Here is an 18,441-nt window from a genome sequence, read left to right as displayed (position 1 = left end):
TTCCTGACAGGCCACATCTAGTCATTCAGTCTGGGCCCCTTCACCTCAGATGCCGTGAACCTCTTCTGCAGGGTTCCAAAAGTATCCTACAATGCACCACTCTATTCAATGCCTACATGACCCCTCACCAGCATCATCCATGCCCATGGAAGAAACATCATATCCTATGCTAATAACACCCAGCTCATACTCTCCCTCTTTGACAAGACACCAAACACCAGGACCAACTTCTCTGTCTGCATGACCAAGATCAAAATATGGATGAAAAACAACTGCCTCAAGCTCAACACAGACAAAAAGTAAACAGTAATCTCCAGCAAAGACGCCTCACTTGGAGACTCCATTTTGTAGCCTCCTGAGCTTGGACCCATACCCTTGCCAGTAACACAAAGGACCTCATAACAGTAAACCACAACTGACTCACCATAACTGACCAAATGAATGCTGTTTCTGTTTCATGGTTCCATACTCTCAAGATGATATTCAAATGGCTCCTCAACAACAATCGGAGAAACGTCATGCGAGCCGACATCACCAGCAAACTGGACTAGAGCAATGCACTCTAAGCTGAATCAATGCTGAACTGACCATAAGATACCAGACCATACAAAACTCTATGGCCAGGCTCACTCTCAACTCTATACAAAACTCTTCAGCACTCACAGCACCCTGCACTTCAAAGAACTCCACTAGCTTCCAATCCTCAAACAAACACTCTTCAAACTCCTCATACACTTATACAAACCTTAGACACATTGGCTCCACGTACTTCAACAGCTGTATAAACTTCCACAAACCTACCAGACACCTCTGCTCAGCTGGACTCCTACTCTCACACAACCCCCACAAACCCAGAACCAGTTCTGGTAGTCGTGACTTCTTCTACCTCACTCCTAAAGCCTGGACTGACCTAACCCTGAACATCAGAGCTTCCTCCTCCTCTTAAGTTCTCGAATTCCACAATAAACTGGAAACCTCACTCCTCACCTAGCCCAAACCTGGGCTCAGCTCATACAGCTTCTGCTCCAGTGCCAGAATAGCTTGTCTGGTAATATTGTGGCTATACAAATACACAAAACATAACTTAAAATCATATGCCTGCAATCCCAAAGAAGTTAACACAGCTTCTAATACTACAAAATAAAACTACAAAATAGAGTAGGGTGTATCTCTATAACCTAAAGAGGCAGACTGGAATCTCGTCTCCTTCAGTGTAATCTTCGGAGATATCTGTATGGTAAAAGGAAAGACAAGTTGTTGTGGCCTCTTTCTATCTCATGCACTCTCCCCACTACCTTAATGTTCCCTGCTGCTCAGCCAGTGAGTGAGGTCATTGTATGGTTGGAATGTTGACAGTGTTTGTGCTTGGTTGAGTGGACAGTTGGAGTGAGAAGGGCTGAGCGGCAGCATGCTGCTACTGGTGGGGCTTTATCTGTAACCTACAACTAAGTTAATAAACCTACTTCTTTTATAACCTACAAGCATCCATCATTGATTACAACACAAGTATTAACTAATCTGCAGAGATTGTCTTATGAGGTATTACACAAAAAGAAAGGAGAGATATGCACCTTAAACGAATGTGGCCACGGCCTAAGGTGAACTTCAGAAGACTATGTAATGTATTGTATTGCAACTGTATTTATATAACCCTTATTACCCCTGACGAGGTGTTCAAGTGCTTTTAGCAAGTAGCCAGTTCTCACTCCAGTCACATTCCAGGAGTATTCTGCACATCCAGAAAATATACTAAGAGTAGAAAAGAAGGTTGTTCAAACCAGCATCCAGGTTAACAGTTAACAACAGAAAACCACAAAGTTCCCAGAACCTAACAAAGGTTACTAAACCTGAGACTAACTATATTGAGTAGAAATTCTGAGCACTGAAGAAACTCTAAGATATCGAAGACTTTCTCAGCAGCAGTTGGAAATCTTTCACTCAGCAGATAAAACAGGAACTCTTCAGAGCATGGCAGAACTTCCATAGAGACAGATTGACAAACAATGACTAAGCTGTACAATGCTCCCTTTAAATACTGCTATTTTTCCTGCCTGCTCTGTACCCATTTGGCGGTTTAATCTTCTAGAACTTTCCTGCACAATGCACCTGTTCAGGTACTCTAGTTCTGATAATTACAAACATTGCACCAACATCAATGAAAATGACAGCACAACCAAACCGCCACTTTTTTCACTAAAGAACAACAGGGCTTACTCGATGTCCCCTACACTAAAGTAGGCACTGGCACCTGATAACCTCTAAATGCATATACTGTTGAGAAGCTGAGAGACAAGGATCTGCCCATTGGCAAGCCCCAGATTAGAAGGGGCAGAAGAGATGGCAAATCTGAAGACGCTGTAGCTCTAAGACTTACTCTGTGAAGAGAGTAGCCCTAAACTTAATTGTGGAAACTGGAAGAACAGATACAGGATCAAAATCCCTGGCAACAAGCCAGTGAAACCAACATCCTCAACCCCATCCATCGCCTATGACAGTCTCTCATGAGTTTAGGAGCTGATGGTGAAAAGAGGCCAGATCTAAGATAGGCCCCACAGACGTTTTCCAAGCCATGAAAAATGTAGTTGTAAAGTTCTCTGGCTGTCATCATCACACGTTGAAAAGGATGACAGTTAAATGGGAAGTTGATGGAGTATTCTAGAGCTATTGGAACCAGCACTAAGCCCTCCAAAGTACCATTTGGATAGGCCAGACCAGGACTTGAAACACAGGGATCAAGAAGAGAGGAGAAAATACAGTGCTGAAAGCCGTCCTAGAGAAAAACATCAAGACTGGATTACTCTGGGCACCAACTGTAGAAATTAGGTATCTGCCTGTTCTACTTTCAGTTTATCATAAAACTAGGGCCCTCAACTGAAGACAGGCTTAAAAGGCTGAGGTGGGAGTGAAGCATATAATCACTGCCATCCCAGAGAAAGCTAGAGCCCCATTTGGTCTCCATTTGTTCAACCTGGAAATATGCTTTGAAAGAAGTGTCAAAGGACTCTCTAGCTCTGAATGGAAGACATCTCTAACAATGTTGATCAAGGCCACCAAGAAAGGTGCCCCAACTGGTTCTCTATGCAGGCAACTGACAAGTTTTTACAGTTGAAAAACAGCTGAACCTGGAGTATGTCAGGCTCTTGGCATCAGAGCAAGCAAGAAGGCTCAAGCACTGATGTATATGGACTTCACCAGAGTTTTAGTAGGCATCCCAGCCCTTCTGACTTGCATTCGTCCTGACAACCAGGTTCAATAAGGGCTCAAAGTTTGCCATTCATTCCAGCCTTACATGTTTGAAAGTCAGCTTGGTATTTCAGTGTAGACATACACTGTAATTCAAGAAGTCAAAGGCCAAAAGTGTTGAGGCAGTGAAGAGACTGCTAGTAAAGAAATGGAAGATTGGTGCTCAAATGGAAGTTTTAATAAAGGCTTACTTGACAAAAAAAAGTGTCAACCAAGAAAATAAAGAACTGAAAAAACTGAATACTTTGTCAAAAGGTGACAGATGACTTCTTGAAGTTGCCCAGGAACACCTAGTATATGGAGGAAGGAGATGATAAGGTTGGAATGCCGTACAGCAAGGAACTGTCACAGTTCATAAATATACCATTAACTAGATAAACAGCTAGACATGCCTCAGGAGTATGAAGTTAGGCCACTGTACACATCAGTTTGCTAAAAGGCCAAGGGAATGAGGAAAGGCAGAAGGGAAATTAGGTGAATGCCCTTTCATGAATGCTGGAAGAGTGGGTGCTATAGTGACTACATCGAAACTGTCAATTAAGACACTTGTAACAAGGTATTTTGATAACAGCTCTGGTTGTGGGCAGAGGCTGTAATCTAGATCTCTTTAGTCTAAGAAGATAGCATAGACATAACCCAGAAAAGGCAGAAGGCAATTTGACTGTATCCACTTTTTCTAGTCCCATAAGAGTGTCTGATAAAAAAAAAGGAGCTGGGGCTAGGGGTGGAAGTGGACAACTTTGAATAAAAGCCTGAGACTAATAGGAAGATCCTTGAGTCAGGGATGATTCCACAACCAGTGATGTGTAAAGAATGAAATAATGTCCCACATTTATAAAGAGGAACAATTACAGTCTTGATGAGGTCCTACCTAAAGGCAATCTGCAATGGGGAGAGAAAAGATCACTGAGTACTGAAAAAGTCTGGTCCTCTGGGGAATAATTATTTCCGTATTGCTTGAAAGTGGCAGGGAGGATCACTGGGGACCAGGAATAGGCGTTCTTGATGTTCTGGTCCCATAAATAGTGCAATCAGGAAAAACTCTATGTATGTAATACTAGGCCCTTTAAGTGGAGGCAAAGTTCCAGTGAAGATGGCTAGTTCCTTCAGAAAAACATCACCAAACAGCATTCCTTATGACTCTAGGACCTTGTTAGTGGACAGTATGTCAGGACATTCAGGAAGGAGCTTATTTAGTAGTATGTTATCCTCTCCCCGGTATGGAGTTGATTGTCTATTAGACATACAGCTCTTTAAAGCCAAACACGAAAGGTTTTAGTCTTGTGCACCTTCCTTGAGGCTGCTCTCTCAGCCAAATCTAAGCCTTGCATACAGGGTACACACAGAAGTACTCAGAATTGATTCATGCTTAGACCTCCTTGAGAAAACACTTCACATCTAATGCTGGCTTGGGTCTTCTTTTCAGAATCCATAAAACAAAATTAAACATAAAATAAATGACATGAATGCTGGGACCAAATAATAATTATATAACTCCAGAAAGCCCGGCAAACTTTGTAAGGAAGACAGAATGCGGAGGGACCAGTGGGGAGTGCACAGCAGCACACTGAACCAATACACATGTCCAGATCAGATCAAGTGTCATAGCACATTAGATATGTATCAAGAAACAGTAAATATGACCAATAATTACATAGGCTAGAAGTGTCACCAGATTTAAATAGAGTACTCTGGCATGTCACTTATTATGCAACATAAAGAAAAAACGAGATTCTGTTACCACAACTATCACCACCCCAATTTGGACCCTTGCCTTAACTTAGTTTCAAAGCATATTTGCCCCCGCATGTTAGACACAATTAACTGGGGTGGGGTAGAGCCAAACCCTAGTCATTTTCAGGCATGTGTAAGACCCTACTTAAAGTCAATAGATGGATTCTCCAGGATCGCTCACATCAGGCAAGTCACGTGAACTATCCCACTAAATTCCATTGCAGGCAGCTCCAGTTGTTGGTGACGTCAGTCCAGATTTATGAAATAAACATTGACATCCCACTGAAACAACTTATCAGTTCCCATTAAAAGCGAGTTTGTTTGAATCTCAGCAAATAATTCAGTAGAGAAAGTACAACACAAGAAGGGATTCATCAGTTTGAAAAGCTCAATCGTAAGCAATAAACAAATACTGTGCATTTTTGGTGCGCCAAATTGCAGTAAGAATTGTGTTCCATATTTGAGGACTATGAAGCAACCTACTACCCGGTGGCACGTTTCTATGCTACGGGATGTTCGACATGTCAACTATCTCAACAAAGGTTGAGTGGTCTTACATAGTATAACAGATAAAGTCACTCCAAATAAATAAATAAATAAATAGAAAAAAAATGTGCCATGGAACCCAATACAAATGCTCCAGATAATGCAACTCCAAGCTGCTCATAATATTGAGGTCAGGAAGACAGGACCAGCCAGGATTGGACCAATGACCAAGCAGTTCCTTCACTGATCCACAAGAGTGGGCTACAGGGAAGGAGGGGAACTTATTAAAGACTAGTAGGATCGAAGCAGTACGCTAGGCACATCCAGACATTGCCTCACGATCCCAAGCCTTCTGGACTTGAAAGTCACAGGTATATGGAAATTCTGACAATTTCCCCACAGGTTCATCAACCTACTGCCTAATCCTTATCAGCATCAGCTGTGCTTACAATGCCCTAGTGCGCCTGGAAAAGCTAGCACCAGAATAAAAGGGCCTTCTTCCCACATCCAGGAAACAAAACAAACTAATTTAGAAGCAGCAGTGTTAAACAACGCGCTGACTCTCTTAATGTTTGCCAGAGCTCCAAATAGAACAGGAAAACCACGCACATTGCCCCCTTTAAGAGCCATCATCACCTATGATAATAAGCTGCAATTTCAAAAAATTAAACGCTCGTCGAACAATCATGGGCAGTAATGAGAAAGTACTGATTAGGAAATCATACTTTCACGAGAACAGCAAGGTTAGGGATCGAGTGAATAAATCCATGCATTTATCTACTCACGTGTCATTTGCATAGAGTGTTCCCGGAAACATTGCTTATGCCAATCACGCAATTGGCATCCAGTTCTAAATGAGGCCAATACAAAAGGCTAACTCTCTCCATTAACTTGACAATTAGACAGAAAACATGGTAAATGTCGCTCTTCGACTTCTGAGAATATTAAGCAGCAATCCATGATTAATGCCCCTCTTTCACTGGGAGACAACAACTGACAAAACACCTACTAGTCGCAGGCGGCTACCAACGGTCATAGTGCATTTACCTACAACAGATTGAAGAAGGGAGCTATGGTTTCTCAGGGATCTTACATCAAGATTTACTCTCCGGCAAGCAGGCCCTAAAACTGAAATCATGCACAGGCTTACTACATTTCCTTCTGCTGTTCTACACACCACCTGAATTTGCTGGGCCTCCTTTCCAATTAGCAGGTGGTAAATCCACAAATTCTACAACCTTTTCTGTAATAAGAACAGCTACTTGTGATCAATAAAAATCATCCAGAGCTACTGATATCATTAGTGCTGTAACAGTGGCATCAGACAAAATTACATTAGTGGCCCACCCTATGTAAAATTACCCGCAGTGATTACCTGTGCATCCAGCAGAATTGCCAGCAGTAATGTAAAAAGACTTTGTCAATTTGGATTGCCTTTATGTGTGTAATACGTAAAGCCATAGTTTAAGTGTCTCGGCGCCACAGTAATAATATTAGTAGTAAACCTCCTCAGAGCCATATCACTCAAATGGCAGCTTTAAATAGATTTTAGAAATTCTAACATCAGTTTATCAGTTCTGAAAATACACTGATTGTTGTCTCTAATACACATTTTTCAATTTTGGTACACATATATTGATAAGCAAAAGCTTCTAAATGAGTAGGGTAGACTACACACAGGAGAGCTATTTACAGGTAGCTGGAGAGCTAGTAGTAGCTAACGAGCTACTCATTTCAGAAGCCTGATATTCTAACCAAAGTAAGACCCCAAGTGCCAGAATCACCTTCTCCTCCTGCCCTTACCCTCAATCACAATAGCACCCCCATCCCACTCTTTCAACAAAATCGATTTGTGTCCAAGACATGCAGCATTCTTTTAACACTAGCCAAGGATAACAAAGGACCGCTTAGAGGGCAATCGCACAACATAACAATGATGTAGCCATTATCCAAAACATAGTGGTACCATTAAACAATCAGGGAGAGAGAAAGTGCAATCCAAATAATAAATTCCACGGTAATGCCACCACTCACCCACAACTGTGCCCCTTGTAGCACAGCTTGATTTCCAAGGATCCTCGGTAGAGGACCAATGGAGTAGAAGACCATCATCACACATTAAGGAAGTGTTCCACTGTGTTTGTGTTCTTGGGCCTTTCCTTCATATTATTCATGCAGAAGCAGCTCTTGTGGAGATATTTGTCTGATATCTGTCTTGGGGTGGGTGAATTCAATGCCCAGCTGCAGTGGATGAGTGGATCTACTTATTCAAGGTGAATGGCAAGAACGAACAACGAGGTACAGGGAGGCAACCCTTGGCGTGTGGCTCTGTCTGGCGAGATTACACCACTGCACTGTTGAGTGCCCACTCTTGAGTGACAGCCCCATGCCAGTTTCCACCCACTGGGTGTAGATAATGGTGATGAGATCTCTCTATGGAGGTTCTAATGATGTTTAGAGACACCTGCATTTCACTAGTAACCTTTAAGTGGGAGAACTTCTAATGCCAGAGGCCACACTGCACCATCGACTAGAGATTTCTCAAGTCTTCCCAGTATTTTCATCATCCTTCACGCTGGTACCTACCATCAAAAACAATGCCCCAGGCTGCAGAAACTGTACGGTGAAACAAACAGTCAGCAACAACAGACGCTTCCTAAAAAAAAACCTCTTGGAAACTTTCAAGTAGGCTTAGCATTACACCCATGAGACAGACAGTGAAAATTTGAAAAAGACTCCATTTTGAGATACGGTACAAGATACAGAGATTGTGACTATCCCAGTCCTCAGGGGCAACTGAAAAAGTCAACTGCAGCTGGGTAATTCTCTGTCACTGTCCACTAATGTCTCCCCAGTAGTTGCTAAAGCCAACTGAAAACCAAGGAAGGCCCTTGGACATTGTGAGACATTAAAGAACCTCTGGCAGACCACTATGACCAGAGGTTTATAAACGTTATCATTCCCTGCTGGTACAACCTAAATATTTAATAGGTTCAACATTAGCAAATGAGGCCAACTTGCTGGGCTACCTTGGCCTGCTACTAGGTTGCCATAAGAGATTTTCTTGGCACCTAAAGATACTCTGCATTCATTAAGTGGTGGTTATCTGGTAGTAAACACTCTAACGTTAAAGACCAATGCCCTTTTGAAGAATCTAAAATGTCACCCCTGAAACTAATGCCGAGTTGTGGTGCCCCCTTGGGTTAATAATGAGCTGTGTTTGGGGTCATAATTAACAAACTGTTAAGTGCAACTATATTTTTCAGGCTTTCCCTGTTCTGTTTATTGTATCACTTTTAACATTTTATTCTTCAAACAAGTCGAGAAGAAAGCTCCGAGCAGAGGCAAAGTCATCTCTCAACTACCAGGCCCTTCCACGTTCCCTCTAGCAGAATGAGGCTCTTCTTGGGTAGCTCTTTAGAAAGGCAGGCAGACAAGCAGCAGGACTATGGGAAAATCATCTTAAGGCTTAGTATCAACTTAGAAGAGACATGCACTATGGAGGTTTTAGACTCTATGAAGCACCTACAGTGCATGGAGATCTCATCAGATACAGGTATCGGTTGTGCAAAATCCAGGCTTCCGCACATAGTTAAAGTTTGGGGATGCTGGGACGGGAGTGATTGCATATCAGAAGAATTGCCTATTTTTTTGCATTATTTTGTGAGCGTATTAAACTGGCTCTAGGGCATTGGAGTGCTTTAAACAGAACCAAACTTCACCTATAGGAGATTATTGGGGTACAGATATGCTGAAGTCACAAAAACGGAATCCAGGAGGATCCTGAAATTGGGTGCCACCTAAAAGACCTTTCTTGCTCTCTTTTTCTTCTCCCCATGAGAAAACTTTATTTTGTGAATAAATCCTCTTGATCCTCATAACTAAATCACCAACTGCCACTGATTGCATTTCTATATTCTATAATCCACAGCAGATTCATTTTGAGGCCACTTGATTTTGAATTCACTTATTTCTAAAGTTAATTTTCACCTATGTATCCCCCCGTATCCAAACATAAGCATGCCTTACGATAAAGTAAAGCAGTCTGCTTAGATCACTGATACTCAAAGTACGGTTGGGGCCGCATGCGACCCTCCTGACCATTTCATGCTGGTCAACAGGAGTGCTGGGCTGCTGTCTACTCAACACAACACTAACAATAAAAAATGTTAAGTAAGCAGGCAAGCATTTATTTAAAAGTTAATTAATGTTAAAGAATGGAAGTAACCAGGGAGTCCAGCACCACTTAAGAATCACTTTGATTTTTAAACACCCTGCAGCAAAGATGTAAATATATGACAGTCTCTTCAAAATTCAAAAAGTGTATAGTTAATATGCAGAACATTTTCACCTTAGTATAATTGATTATATCAGTGCCTTGAGAAGGGTTAGTTTAATAGTGCTAGTTTTCAAACATGAATTTATATACATTAATTTTTCTCCCTACCTTGACAACAATGTCAGTAATGAAACTAAAGAGGCAAGCCAGTTAGGTGAACCCTATGGGTAGCCTTGGTTCCTATTATACATGAGCAACATTACAGTTTATTAAATCAAACACAGGACAAGGTTTTGTACAGCACACGTCCATAAAGTTATGTATTTTATCACAATCTTACTGACTTGATATTTAATCTCAATGTTTTTAGTTGGATGGGAATAATTTATCTTACTCTAGAAAGAATAGCCAGTTCACACACTGCAGAACTGTAGCTGATCAGCAAGCCGGCTAGTGGTTGCAAGTTGCGAAGGGGTGAAAACAATTAGTTTATGACTCTTCTTTCCAGGACGAAGCCTGACATATTGCAGAGGATTTTTCATGTTATCCTTGATCCATAAATTTCGAAGTCAAGAAGAAAGTGAAGATTTCAGTGTTATCCAATGATATAATACACAAACTCAATACAGATTAATACAAAAAAGAAGATTGATTTCACATGCATCTGATTACCAAGCATTTCAGAACTCCTTTTGTACCAGCAGAATAACAGACTTTAATCCGCAGTAAGGCCAACATAGTCTTTTAACTACCAGGAAGAGCAAAGAGACAATTAAGTTTGTGTTATGCATTATAAAAGTGGTTATTATCATTTTTGAGCAAATGGAATAGGAAGGCGAAGCAGATAAATTTGTTGATTACTTCATGGCAACAAGAACACTGTATTTCAGTCCTGAAGGTCCTTTCAACAAAGCCTTCCTTTCAGGGGCTTTAATCCATTCAGTTCAACTGAAACAAACCAGGACTAAAACTATTAGAATGCTATAGGTTTTTACAGGAAAGGCCAGGACTATAAAATAGAGGTCCCCAGTGCCACAGAGACATTCAGTTGAAAAAATTTGTTTTTTTTGCCAACAAGTGAAAATCAAAGATGGCACAAAGGGATTTGAAGTAGCTCCATTCTGCTTTTCCAAAATAATAGTAACCTTCATTAGTCAAATAGATAGCTAAAAGAAAGTGGCCCAAGTTTGTAAACTAGGGCAGTTTTGAACTTGTAAAGACATGCTGCTCAAGTGTTTTGTAAGGCAAGGAAGTCAGCATAGACTAGAGCTTGCTGCAAGCAAAGCTTGTTTCCATAACAGGAAAATCAACTGTAAAACAACAGCCCAGCAGATCATAAAAAGAGGCCCATAACCAGCCACAAAAAACGGCCCACAAACTGATCTGAGAGAGGAGCCCACCGGTGACTGCGTGGTTGCCTTTTGGCCAGCCCAACCTTGCCTGCGGCAGTGGATAGGTCCAGCTTTATGGCAATGCCACCAGTGGAGCAGCACCTGGTGCTGTCCTGACAGGGGCGCTGTGTTTAAAATAACTTATGGTTTTAAAAGCACTTGCTACAGAGTTCCTCCTACAGAGGGACTTTGGAGAAGAGAGGGGTACTGTTGGAGGGTGGTAGTGAGGGAATTCATGGAGAAGGAGGCAGGGGCACAACTAGACCTGAACTTTGGGAGAGGCTAACAGGTCAACCAACGGAGGTGGGTCTAACACTTGAAACAAGAGAGATAAAGTGTGCATTTTAAATATATTGCTCAAATCTGATCTGATTATAACAAACCTGTTTTGGTGTATTTGGCAACGTTCAAAGGCTATGGACAGAGATCTATAGTACAAAGTAGAATAAGTAAGACAACCTAAAAGCACCTCTTATAAATTTCAATCCAAAACACTTTACAACCAGTTTTGGCAAAGGTTGTTCAAGACAACAACCATTTTTGCCAGCTCTAAAAAAAAATCCTTCAGTGAAGGTGATGAGGGAATATTTTCAATTTCATCTTAAGAAAGACACTCATGCCAGACTGTTGATCAAAGTATGTTTTCTGTCTGCTCATCAGAACATTGCAACACATGCTTGTTTGAGGCCGCACACATGTACAGGTCTTAGAATGTTGTGATTGGTGGGTTAACCTGATGTTGGACTGGCAAATCTCAGATTTGATTCATAATGTCTCTTCCATTCCTCCTGAAATTGAATAAATAAGTGCCAATCGTTTGGCATTATTACCACCTGTTAATTACTCTGACGGGAATCTGCGGTATTCAAACTCAAAACAAAATAATTGTTGTCTCACCACACATTGAGCAGTTCTCATATGAAATGATTAAGCAACATCTAGGGCGGAAGCCAACAGGCCTAAAAACTGACAAAATATAGTTACTGTGGAATAACATTACAAACACAGTTCTAGCATACAAAGGGCATATGTATTCCTTCAAGCTCCACAACATATAGAACGTTTGACTGATGGCTAATGTCCACCAAAGAGCTCACTTCAATAGAAATAGAGATAGTGACACAAACTATGTTTCACATTTCGTTCTGAAGCCCTGGTGCACAAAGTATGAAACCCACTAAAACATCAGTATTGCACAGAGGCAATGTGCATTATAGAATCCAACTGCACATTATAAAATGAAACATTTATTACAAATGTCTCCAAAATTCCTGTGAAAAGAATGCCACATTCTCAATAATGGTTGTGCATAAATTCTCTACTAATTATAGCAATTAACCTGGCCTGGGTAGAGAGAGAAACAACCTTGACCGGGCCACAAGAGAGAAGCAAGAATACAACAAGGTTACCAGTTTTGCATGGTAAGACAGGAACAAGCAGTGCACGAATTAGTGTTTTTCATTGTGCAGTGCTTTTGCTCTGGTAACATAGTATGCAAAGTGTCAGATTTATGCTGCTTTTGAAGGACACAGGCTTAGTTTGGCAGCAGACAAGGTTTCACAAGCATTCTGCTGCCAGGCTACATTAGTTTGAAGAGGCAGGACACTGTGATGTTAGATCTGCACATGGGGAGTGCTGGTGTACTGCATCTACACTGGCACCATCCTGGAGACAAAAACACACAAATCAGATGTTAAAGCAAAGACTTCATCTGTCTTTCAATGCACCTTGAGAAACGGACCATACAGGTGTTTTCTTCAGATGGGAGAGGTATACCTCTCGTTAGACATAACTTAATGTTGGGGCTTCACATAGCTGAGCTAACTCCCAGTCTACCCATATGTTAATTGCTCCACTGAGATATCCCTCAGATGAGAATTCACTATCTCCAAAAGAAAAAAAAAACACAATTTTTGCTTGATTTCTTCTAAAATTTACCACCAGCCCTGCGCTTAGTGCCTGAGAGCACCCACTAAAATATATTGAATAAATATACCTGCAAGATTTGATGGAAACTTTCATTCTCTGTCTTTTTGTTGAAATTATCATGAGATTAATTATCCTGCTGTGTATTTGTAGATGTGATGGGATGGAATGTGATGACTAGGTTTTTTTTTTTAACCCTGTTGATAAATCCCCAGGCACTTTAAATAGCCCACCATAGCCCCATATAACAAGTTTCAGTGATCTGCGGAGTATAATCTCTGCATCAGTAAATACCAGTACTGGGCGTTAACAACCCACCCATTTTATACAATTACAAGTTAAAACCCACTAAATAGAAAATGATTATTAGGGCCCAAATTTACCTGCTGGTATTCCACACTGTATCCCTTTTTCTGTTGGGTTTGATGCACACATTTACCAGCTGCTTCCAGGAGGTGCTAAAAGTATGCAGGGTTTGTGGTAAATGTGTGCAAGGGAGGTTTTAAAGCATGGGTAGACGGAGGGGGTGAGAAAGTGAAGGAAGGATTGGAAAATGTTGGCTGGCCGGGAGGCATCTTGTGCCTTGTCTGAGCTTTGTGAAGGGGGCATAGAAAGGGACCTCACTACAATGCATCCTTTTCAGACAATGATTTTAGCTGCTGGATTTTCTGATTGGTGAAATTTGATTTATTATTCCTACACCCAGTAAATCTGAGTGCAGGAATACTGGATCTTTCATAATTGTGTAGAGTGTGTTTCCATATGGGAATTCTACTTTGCATGGTTGGCAATCGGGGCCCCGTGACATTTATTGGTATCTTGTAGGTTGGCTGAGTAGGCAGACCGAGTGCAACACCATGAGTCAGGAGAAGCAATGAAAAACACACAATGACGCCTCTATCAGTTAATGGATTTTGAATGAACTCAGTGGTTGAAGTGGGTGAGATCCATTGGGAACGACACTCCAAACCTTATATAATTTTTACAATAAATTTCCACATTAAAAAAAAACAAAAAAAAAAACATTGCAGAATGGATACCACCTTTGGGTGCCTCTAGCTGAAAGAAAGGAAAGGAGTCGGGGGTCTCCTGTTCTGTGAAGCAAACTGATAACCATGCACCACATTGAAAGAAGAAACAAACCTACTTGACAGGGTGCCAGCTACCTGAAAGAAATTTAAAAGTGCACTGTTACTAGGGAGAGAGTATATGGCTTTAATTGATGGAGTCGTGTGAGTTTTAATGATGACAAAGGTTTATTTGTTTTGAGATGTAATATCAGGGTGTTATCAATTATGTTCTGGAGTGTGTCCTGATGGAAACAATTAAAAAGGTTTTGCACAAGGTACAGCCTGACTGCTGTATTGCTAAAAATATATATTTTTATCGCACTTCTTCCTTATTTTAAACATGCAGGGCAGATCTACTAACCATTTGCACTGGGCTGGCATCAGGAAAATGATACAAACCAATGCAAATAGTTGATTTCGGATTTACTTTCCAGTGCAAAACGTTATTTGCACTGGAAGGTGTGCCAAAAGTAATTCAAGGAGCACAGTGCTACTTTGTGTCAAGGTGACGTACCATTGGCAGTACATGCACCTACCCATAGTCTTAAACGCAAAGGCCTACATTAACATTTGTGGACAGAGCTTTGTGCAGAAAAATAACACATCTTTGAGGCAGGCTTTTACTTGGAGAAATGTTTTTTTTCCCCCAGGTTTTTTCCACTTTGCATGCATGCTGCACTGAACTGCACGTGCACAAAGTGTGAAAAGTGTTAAACTATGTCTAGGTATAGTATTCTGTACTAGAAGGGTGCCTTTTGTGTACAACACCTGTGCTTCTCAGGTTACACACACTCTTGCACAAGGGCAAGTGTGTGTATTGGCTCATTTTATCATAAAGAGTGGAAGCAAAAGGAGGGAAGAAAACAGCACCAAATCTTTGCAGATAGGCGCTGTTCACCATAATTAGATGCTGTGCTGTTCTACTCTCTCCTTTCTCATGCAACGAAGGGCAACATTGGTTGCTGCACTGTGTTGCATAAACAATAAACCTGCCTCTTAATCTCTGCCCATTTTGAGGCAGCATTTCTTATACTGTGTGTAATATACACAAAAACGTGCATATTCAGACTGGGACAGCGTAGCACTATAAATACAGATTACTATTCCAGCATGCCCAAACCATGATTCAGTCGCGTGGCTGGTTACACACACAGACATCTGCATTGATCCCATTACCAAATCCAGCTTTCGTTGCCTGAAAGAATACATTACCCCAAAGTTTATTTTGATATTTATTTTTAAATTAAGGTGTGCTTTATATTTTGTATGCATTTGCCTGAAGATGAAAGGGTCTCAGAACAGTTGCAGAATATTTAGGGGGTCATTCTGACCCTGACGGGCGGCGGAGGCCGCCCGCCAGAGTTCCCCCCTCCGAAATACCGCTCCGCGGTCGAAAGACCGCGGAGGGTATTCTAAGTTTTTCCCTGGGCTGGCGGGCGGTCGCCAAAAGACCGCCCGCCAGCCCAGGGAAAAACTCCCTTCCCACGAGGATGCCGGCTCGTAATCGAGCCGGCGGAGTGGGAAGGTGCGACGGGTGCTGTTGCACCCGTCGCGTATTTCACTGTCTGCCAAGCAGACAGTGAAATACTCGTAGGGGCCCTCTTACGGGGGCCCCTGCAGTGCCCATGCCAGTGGCATGGGCACTGCAGGGGCCCCCAGGGGCCCCGCGACCCCCCCTACCGCCATCCGGTTCCCGGCGGGCGGACCGCCGGGAACTGGATGGCAGTAGGGGGGGTCGGAATCCCCTCGGCGGCGCAGCTAGCCGCGCCGCCTTGGAGGATTCAAAAGGGCGGCGGTACACTGGCGGGAGACCGCCAGTGTTGCCGGTCTGACCGCGGCTTTACCGCCGCGGTCAGAATGCCCTGCGGGGCACCGCCGGCCTGTCGGCGGTGCTCCCGCCGACCCTGGCCCCGGCGGTCTAAGACCGCCGGGGTCAGAATGACCCCCTTAGTGTCTCTGGGCCCAGCAACATTCTACCTGAGATCAAAGTTCCCACTGTTTTTTATGCACTTTGAATATTTTTGGTATATTTGGGGGCTGCCATTGAGGCCCGATCTCCGCGCAGTTCATTACAGATCAGGTAATGATCTGTGTATGTTAATGGAAATTGGGAGGTTTCTACAGAGTATAACGGTGCTTCCTGTCTTGGAATCCCTGCTTGGTTAGCTCAGGAGGTGCACTGAGCAGGGTGAAAATCCCCAAAGACCCTGTATATCAGCAACAGGTTACTGATAGACATAAATTCCTATTATCAGGCACTCACTCAGCTATTCAATTACAGTTCGTAAAGCTCACAGTACATAATCCGTATTCATCGTTTTTATGTTCCATACAATATTTATTGCAACTCACTGCACAGTCCATATATATGGCATTCACTACGAGTCCAACATAAATCCATCAAATATTCATCAAAATCAAGTGATATGGATTTCACATTGCATCTCCAACATAAAACAGCCTTATGTTCATCAATTTAGCCAACATGTGTTTCGTCAGGGGTATCTCCCACTAGACTTCATCAGGGCTGTGATAGTATATAACAAAGAGTTTAGTATAAAGTATAGCATTGGTTCTGTTTATTTTAATTCACCATGCAGTGTTAAGTGGGTAGTAGTATGATCTCACCAAAATTCCAGTTAGGATTAAATATGTATTGAATCACCCGTGTATAACTCATGTAATATATTATGTGCTAGAAGGTAGTCATGATACTTGTATCTTAAATTGCACACCAATGTGAGTATTGCCAAAATTGTTATATAAACTGACCTTTATTGATCATACAAATCCTTTTTCTCAATAATTAATCCTTAGATTGTTGTAACTTGCTAGTTCATAGGTAGATGGTCATCTAAGAGCACCATTGTTTGTACTCCATCTCTCTAAAATGTCAATTACAGTATGGCTTAGTTGTGAAATATGTTATTGCTACTCTTTCAAGGCTCTAACTAAAAATTATAAGTCACCCTCTAATCAAATAAATGGGATTATTTATGAGTTAATATGCAGATTGGTCAGAATAACACATATATACAGTAAGAAGCTACTCTAAGAATCTAGACTGAGGTGTATGGTCATACTACCCCTCTATGATGTTATAAATCATTATCACGAACTGCACTGCCAGTTAATACTAATAGCATCCTATTGCTCTTAAAAAACTCACTAGCCGATGATACCAATGTTGGCACTTATATATTTGTAGAGCCGCCCCACGTTTGAACTACAGATCAAACGATCCTTTGAACTGCTTAAGATATTTATATATCAATCTACAGACCAACTTCGCTGACGTTAACAGTATATTTTTGGTTAACCTGACCCGCTTACCTTCAAAATGCCACTATTTTTTTTTCCTTATTGCACTGTCATGTTTGTCGTATGATGCGAGTACGCTCATCAAATTGACGCGAGGTACAAACGAAATTAAATACCTGCGAATGCGTGTTACGCGCGAGTTCCAAAAACTCTTATCCTACGTCCTTCTTCAATTTCTATGTCCATACAGCCTTGCTAGTGATAGAAAGAGGACTAAAAGGACTGTGTCATCTTTCTGAAAGCCGAGAAACATGTATTCGGCTCAAACATAAATATTTTACTTTTAACTTCAAATAAAGTCCTAAGTCAGCAACTCTGTTCATCAAATATGGCAACAGGCAATATTAAATTCTTATTTGAATTTTTTTGGACATTAATGCGAAAAGTGAAGTTGGCAAACCACCATATGCTTTATATTTTGTATGCATTTGCCTGAAGATGAAAGGGTCTCAGAACAGTTGCAGAATATTTAGTGTCTCTGGGCCCAGCAACATTCTACTTGAGATCATAGTTCCCCCTGTTTTTATGCACTTTGAATATTTTGGGTATATTTGGGGGGCTGTCATTGAGGCCCGATCTCCACGCAGTTCATTACAGATCCGGTAAGGATCTGTGTGTGTGTCATGGAAGCTGCAGCAGCCCAGATAGAAACATCTTAAGGGTTTTGGGGGCTCTTGGTCAAAAGATTTTTGGATCCCCTGTTCACAACACAGCTTTCAATTCATGATCGAATTTAATCTTTTTCATGCCCTCTGTGGCCAGGTCACACTCATGCACATTTTAAACGTGTCTACATCTCATACTCAGGAATGTGTTTTCAATATTTAACACGCCCCAGCTCACAGATATTACTGCGAATAATCTCTAACACCCTTCTGTTTCTCGTATGTGGGGTACTGTTTTGATCCGTATTAAACTTTTTTATGGATGTCGCATGAAACAAACATCTTTGCGAAATGTCCATAATAAACTCTCACACATCACCGACATT

General features: G+C 41.6%; 1 protein-coding gene across 2 annotated transcripts in view; it reads right to left on the bottom strand.

Moving 5' to 3' along the window:
- The window catches only part of SLC39A11 (solute carrier family 39 member 11), a 1,676,832-nt gene that overhangs the window by 1,036,226 nt on the left and 622,165 nt on the right, over positions 1–18,441 (bottom strand). The window lies entirely within an intron of this gene.

Source organism: Pleurodeles waltl, chromosome 7 (assembly GCF_031143425.1).
Source record: "Pleurodeles waltl isolate 20211129_DDA chromosome 7, aPleWal1.hap1.20221129, whole genome shotgun sequence".
Taxonomy (NCBI): domain Eukaryota; kingdom Metazoa; phylum Chordata; class Amphibia; order Caudata; family Salamandridae; genus Pleurodeles; species Pleurodeles waltl.
This window is presented reverse-complemented; position numbering and strand designations above follow the sequence as displayed.